This window comes from Oratosquilla oratoria, chromosome 42 (assembly GCF_046742065.1).
Source record: "Oratosquilla oratoria isolate Oo_2021 chromosome 42, ASM4674206v1, whole genome shotgun sequence".
NCBI classification, from domain to species: Eukaryota; Metazoa; Arthropoda; class Malacostraca; order Stomatopoda; family Squillidae; genus Oratosquilla; species Oratosquilla oratoria.
Window position 1 is genome coordinate 20,645,193 of NC_134818.1, and position 7,500 is coordinate 20,652,692.

The window sequence follows — 7,500 nt, forward strand, 5'->3', positions numbered from 1 at the left end:
CAACAAAGAACATTGTGTCTTTATTTGAGACAACGGAATTACCATGCTTATGCATGAGACGCGGTCTGCATGCGAGCCAGGAACGAGGGGACGGAGAGTTGAGGGGAAAGAGGGGAAAGGAGAGGGAAAGAAGAATAACAAGAATCTGGAGAGTGAGGATAGGGGACAAAGAGGTGAGGGGTAGAGGGAGGTGATGCTAGGATAATGAGGCAGCTGAGAATACCGGAGGATATGGGAATGGAGGAAGGGAGGGAGGGGAATGGGAAAGGGGGAAGGGGGAAGGGAGGGATGGATGGAGGGATGGATGGAGGGAGGGAGGGATGGAGGGAGGGAGGGAGGGGAATGGAGGGAGGGAGAGAGAGGAATGGGGAGAAAGAGGGAGGGGAATGGAAGGAGGGGAAGGGAGGAAGAGAGGGACAGAGGGGGGAGGGGAGGGAAGGAGGGAAGGAGGGAGGAGGGGAGGAGGGGAGGAGGGGAGGAGGGGAGGAGAGGAGAGGGGAAGGGAGAAGAGGAGAGGGGAAGGGAGGGAAGGGAGGGAAGGGAGGGAAAGGAGGGGAGGGAGGGGAGGGAGGGAGGGAAGTAGGAAAGGAGGGAGCGAGGTCAGAGTGGTAAGATAAAGCAAGGTAAGGTAAGTTAAGGTAAGGCAAAAATAAGGTAAGGTAAGAGAAGGAAAGGCAAGGCAAGGTAAGTTAATATAAGCTAAAGTGAGTTGAGGTAAGCTAAGGGATGGTAGAGGAATAGAAGGGAAGCGAAGGGAAGGGAAGCGAAGGGAAGGGAAGGGAAGGAAGGAGAAGGAGAAGGGAAGAGAGAGGAAAGAAAAGAGCGGAGAAAATGGAGAAGGGCAGGAAAGAAAATGAATGGAAAGGAAAGAAAATAAAAGAAAAAAGAAAATGAAAGGAAAGTAAGAGGGAAAAGGGAAAGGAGAGGGCAGGAAAGAAATGAAAAGAAAAAGAAATAAAAAGAAAGAAAAGGAAAGAAGAGGAAAGGAGAGAGAAAAAGGAAAGGATAGGACAGGAAAGGAAAGAGATGGAAAATAAGGGAAAAAAAAGAAAGGAGGCTATGGTTGCGAGGTGAAGGCTGAGGCGCAACGTTGAAGGAGGCAGGGAAGAGGAGGTCATGATGAAATTTGGTAGTGGAGTGTCCTCAAATAAGCTGAGGAGGTGTTAGAAAGTAGAAGGAGGGGGGGGGAGTGAAGAGATGGAGTTAAAGGGAGGAGGAGGAGGAGGAGGAAGAGGAGGATCCTGGAAGGTGCTGAAGGAAGAGGGATAAAAGAGAGAAGAAATTGGAAGAAGAGGAGGAGGCATAGATGGAAGAATAAGTGAAGAGGGTAGGGGCAGAACAGAAGTGTCTAGGAAGAATGTAAAAAAGGAGTTATGACGGAATGAATAAAAAGACAGTAGCAGGGAGATTGGGGGGGAGAGGAAGTCACGGAGGAAAGATCTAAGATACGGAAGGGTAATGATGGAGGTTAGTGAGAAGAGGAAGTAGGTCATACCTTATCGCGCCAGACAGACAGCCATTCAAGTGTTCTTTGGTTAATTTTGTCCAGGTCCATGTTGTCTAAATTGGTTGAAAGCGGGCACGAGCTTAGGACATGGTCAATGTTCTGTTCAGTTTCTCCGCACTCGCAGGATGGGTCGGTTTTGAGGCCCCATTTAACCAGATTGTCACCAGTTCTGGCGACTCTGGATCTTGCTCTATTTAGTGTGGAAGTAGGTAGGAGGCTAGAGAGGATGAGCAAGAAGAAAGAATAGGAAGAGTTATAGTTTCAAAGGTTCTTTGACAAACTAATACACGTGAGTCTGGTATTCAGACGTACATCCGTATCTATGGAACATTGAGATCACCTCCCCATCTCCTCGTTATTCTCCCAAAATCCTTCTCTTCCTCCTCCACGTGGAGTCCAAAGAGACCCATTTTCGAAATCTTTTCCGCAAGGTAATACAGGTCAAAGCAAACACGTTGGCTTGTTCACCGAAAAAAGCGGAAATAGAAACATTGGGGAAGTTGTGTATTCCGAGAACGAGACCTGTGCGTGCATGACATCGTTCAAACTCTGTATGACAAGGATATGCCCTAATCTCTTTCAATTTTTTTTTCTCACGAACCTTATGTACTCATATTTATTTAGTCATCTATTCATCTTTTCTCTTCGTTCATTTATTTATCTGTTTGATTCATTCATTTAGTTTTTAGCGCTGATGACAAATACACATATCGTTTGATATATTAATCTTTATTTATTCACCGACTTATCTATTTATTTTTTCATTGATTGATTCTATTTATTTGTTGGTTTGTCTATTTACTTCTTTACTTTTTGACACCACCAAATACACTAAACAATTACGATTAATTGCTTTGGCTATTATATTGCAGATACACGACTTCCACAATTATTCTGGCTAAAGGAGAGTGATTTTATTTCCATTTATCTATTAATTCATCCATTCATTCTCTCACTCAATTGTTTATTTATTAATCTATTTATTTACTTGTTTAATTATTTTTTAGATCAGAGGCTCCCGCTTTCGGGGTAAAGAGAAGAATGGCTGTGGGACAAAACTTGGCTTCAAAGCTGAAAGTTCACCGCTTTCTTGGCCCCTGGAAACCCTTGGGAGATTCTCCAGCCACAAAAAAGAATCTGTTCCCTCCAAGTCCACTGGAAGGAAGGAAGGAAGGAAGGACCCAACCCAAGGGCATTCACAGGACACGAGGTCCTCCAGGGTCGTCCTCCTCCTCTTCCTCTTCCTCCTCCTCCTCCTCCTCCTCCTGTGGGTTGTTCCTCGTCCACTTCCTCCTCTTTCTCCTCCTCCACTCTGGGTTGTTCCTCGTCCCCTTCTCCTCCACCCTTTCTACTTCGTCCAATCCCCCTCCACTTCTTCCTCCTCCATTTCCTTTAATTAGTCTAAATCCTCCCCCACTTCCTCATCCTCCACTTTTTTATCTTCCTCTTCCTTCACTTTCTCCTCTTTCTCCACCTTCACTTCCTTCACTTTCTCCTCTTCCTCCCCTTTCTCCTCTTCCTCCACCCCCTTTTCTTCCTCCACTTCCAACTCTTCCTCCACTTTCTCCTCTTCCTCCACTTCCTCTCTTCCTCCACCTCCTCTATTTCCTCTACTTCATACTCTTCCTCTACATGTCCTCTTCCTTCACATCATCCCCTTCCTCTTATTCCACTTCCTCCTCCACTTCCTACTCCTCCTTCTCGACCAAGCTTCGCTCTAAGTTTCCCTTCATCTTTACCTCCACGAAACCCTTTTCCTTTTCTTCTTCGTCAACCAATCATCTCCCTTCAACTACATCTCCACCTTCCCGATCTCCCTTTCCTCCTCCTCTGTTTCCTCTCTAACCTACTCCTCTACTCTTCCTTTCTCCCAGAACCTCATCCCCCCCCCCCGCAACCACACCTCCCTGTTCCTTAGCCTCCCCTTGAAACGTACAAATTTGTCAATAGGGAGAGGCTAGGCCGATGGAGAGGGATCGGCCCAGACGTGGGGAGTAGCCGCGCAGAGGGAAATGTGGAAAGGTGAGGGGAGGAACAGATTGAGAGAGGAAGGACAGAGGGAGAGGGGATTGAGGGGAGAAATAAGGCCAAAGGGGAAATACGGAGGGGAACTGGCTGACGAGGGGTGATCGGTGAAGTGGAAGGAGGAGGAGGAGAAAAAGAAAATGGAAAAATGGGAGGCGGAGAAGTAGAAGTAGAAGAAAGAGGAAGAGGAAGGTGGAAGATTAAAAAAAAGAGAGAGAGAGAAGAGTAGGAGGCAAAGTAGAAGAAAAGAGAAAAAGAGGAGGAAGAGGGTTTATATGTATATATGTATATACAATTATGGATATGTATGTGCGTATGTAGGTGCGTAATTGTGTATGTGCGTATGTATGTATGCTTGCATGCATGCATGCAAGTATGCATTATTGTGATTGTGTGACTTCAGATCGTTAGGTCAACGCCAATAGAAACTACATTAAATTAAAACAGTGTGGTGATAGCACTAAAACAAATTCCAAGACGACGCAATAGAAAAATAACATTCCCCGACCTGAATAAAAATGAAAACATTAATCAGCACAGCTCGTTACCATGTACTCATGGGGCATGTGGTGGAAGTAATAAGCAAGGACACGACACACAGACTTTGCAAAAGAGACAGGAAGGACAAGAACCACTGCAAATTAAATATTTACAAAATACCTGTCGAGCTCGCGTAGAAAGAAAAGTGGCTTTGAAGTCTCCCGAAACCCTTTCAAAAAAAAAAAAAAAAAAAAAAAGATGGACTCTTCACGCTGTTAAAGGGTATACAAGAGAAGAAACTCCACGAACACATAACTGAGGAGGAAGCAGCCACAGAGCTCCCCCACACACCACGAATTAGAGAGCGAAGCGGCATCAATTACGATGTCAAGACAGGAACGACGAGAACGAAGACGAAGACGAGGACGACGACGAGGACGACGCTCGAGGAGCAAGAGGAAAAACCGCACAATTAGGGATCATAAATGCTGACAAAGAATCCAGAATTATTATAATCAAGGTGGAGAAACACACAAACTCTCACAGAGCGAGAGAAAGAGAAACACAAATACGCGAGTGCACGGACGCGAACACACACACACGAACACACACAGACACACAGACATACGCACAGACACACAGACACACACACACACACACACACACACACACACACACACACACACACACACACACACACACAGACACACACACACACACACACACACACATCCTTAATTGCTTTCCTATTAAATTATGTATAAACATATCAATCGTTGTCCTAAACAGTTCTGTACGAGAAACAGTAGATGACTGGCACACTTCAAACAAGAATTATACATCAAGGAACTAAAGATAAAAACTATCTTTCATTTCCAACTGATTTAATGTAAAAAGTAATAGTATAGATAGGATATGATAAGGTAAGGAAGGTAAGGAAAGCTAAGCTAAGCCAAGTTAAACCAAGCTAAGCCAAGAGAAGATAAAACTGGATCAGATAAAACCGGATAGATGAATAAATGGATAAAAGGAAAAAGGCCATTCAGATGACGCGGCCTCAGAGTCGTCCGGGACGAAGAAGAGACGGGGTTTCGATGGTCTAATGACGAGACATCCCCGGCGAGGTCTCCAGCACCCATTTCGTGCGTTTGGATTACACTTGTGTTCTTATTCAAGCTGTCGCTAAGCTATTTTCTTTTTCATATTTTTAGCACCTCTTTTGTAAGTTGCCTGTAAACTCTTATTACATGTGGTATTTTTTATTTCTTTGTGGTTCTTCCCAGGCTAATTTGTGCATCTCCTTGGGACCCCTTTCGTAACGAGGGACTGTGATCAACACCACAATACAAATTAAATAAATAGATGAATAAATAAATAAGTAAATAAATAAACCACACTAATGTTAGAGGAAATATATCTATTCTATATTTGCTGTCACCACGCGATTTTATTCAGCTTAGAGATATAGTCAATTCCCAGGCTCGCCGAAGCCAGCGTTGCGCGTTCAAACGAAAAGGTAAACTGCAATTAGGCATGCCAGGTTGTTGTAATTCTTCACAAAACATAGCTCGTGATAATGGAAATAAATATATATCAACTTAATTACATACCTCCTTGGATCATTCCCTACTCTGTTTAGGTTCTAGAAATGGGTGAAATACGTTGGTGTCGTAATTATCTGACGTGCATTACTGAACCATTTGTATTTACAATAGTCGGTAACTGTTTACCCTAAGAAGAAGTGAAGGGTTTCGACTATCTATTCTCCCAATAACTGAACAATGGGGATGTTAGTTTCACGCAGTGTGGGTTCCGCTGAAGTTCTGATTGGCTAATATGACAATGCATGTTGTGTTTTGACGTCATAATTGATCAACGTTACTATCCTTCTCTCGGGAATAATCAATGATAATATAAGATTTATAGTACACAATCGTATTATAAGTACAGACTGAAAATACAAGACGCAGTTTCTAGAGAACAAAATAGGGGGAAAAGACCTTGGTTGGAATTACTAGCATGTAGTCACGACGGAAATGAGAGTTTAAAAATATCGATTGAAGACTATTAGGGACGAAAAACAGAGTTTACTCTCACTGTTGCCCAAGGTAACAATGTTGTTTGGTCATAATTCTTAAAGATAATAACAACTTCGGTTATTTCGAATTCTTTACCTGATTTATTGATGAGATGTAGACAATGAATTTCATCGTTTCTCTTCGTTGAATAACACTACAATAACTTCACTTTTGAATTAAACATACAAGACGTCACCACACAAACCGCAAACTCTAAATGACAACAGAACGACTGCTGGCGAAGGGAATAAAGCGCCAAAGAAACTAAAGCCAATCAAACATAACATATTTGAAATTAATCAGGATGATTAACATTCTTTTAATAAAACTATGCTGAATATTCTTAATCATTAGCTGATATACATTCTCTGTCACTAATCTTCACGGTCTTAGAGAAATATTATGAAAGCGTATTCCTCCACTATTTGCACATATTCCGATATCTTTGCTTAGCAAGGGCAAAGTAATTACATTTAATATATACATATGCGAGTGCACTGCATCATATGCGAATATTCATATATATATTCTTATTTAATTACTTGAAGTAATATTGCAACTCTCGTATTGTGGTTCATATGAACACCTGCACTCGTTTGAATGTGTGAGGACATGGTGGCGTCACCATAAAGCGGGCCCTACGCAATCAATATTATTGCGCAATATTCCATATTGTGTAACGTTATTGATGGTGTTAGGATGGTTTTGAAGAGACACACGTGTTTTGTCTGTAAATTTGATGTCTTCAATACATTCTGTCATTCTTGAATACCATCCATACACCCTCAATAATACGGGACATTGCGCAGTGGTGTCGTGTGAAGAGGCCCAAAGAGAATAGTAGTATATACTATGAGGCGGTCAGTTTCCACGGAAACACCTTTGCCTTATATGCTATTGCAATTGAAATATATCGGTGAGAATTTTCGGTGGTCACTCGTTTCAATTCTAAGGGTAAATTCATAAAGAGCTTATCTAGAAATGATCTATATAGAAAAAATGTGTGTATGCGCGCGCGCATACTAAGGATCTTTCTCACGGCTGGTCTGACAACCTATGCTACACAAATTATTCATATCGTTGTGCCTTATTTTTTGTCGGCAATGCCAACAGCTTGCTATCAAACGTGTGATAAACATAATCAAAAGTAATTAAGACGTAACTAAAATAATTTCATGATATATTGTACAAAAAGTGAGCATTTTGAAACACTTCTTTGACGATGGTGAAGAACTTTTCGATATATCAAACCTGAGGAAATGCTCAAACAAGGACAAACCCTAAACAAGTATCTAATTCAAAAACATCAAAGGCAAAGATGAAGGAAAATGTAAAAAAAAAAGTATGGTAAAGAACATTGCTAATCAAAAATTCTATTTACACCAAGTCATGAGTATCATAGTAAGTGCC

General features: G+C 42.1%; 1 long non-coding RNA gene across 1 annotated transcript in view; it reads right to left on the reverse strand.

Moving 5' to 3' along the window:
• LOC143021757 (uncharacterized) overlaps positions 1-6,291 on the reverse strand; it is a 343,646-nt gene extending 337,355 nt beyond the window's left edge. The window contains exon 1 of the long non-coding RNA XR_012966001.1: positions 6,187-6,291. This is a non-coding gene — a long non-coding RNA (uncharacterized LOC143021757). The remainder of the gene's footprint in view (positions 1-6,186) is intronic.
• Positions 6,292-7,500: the final 1,209 nt, after the last annotated feature.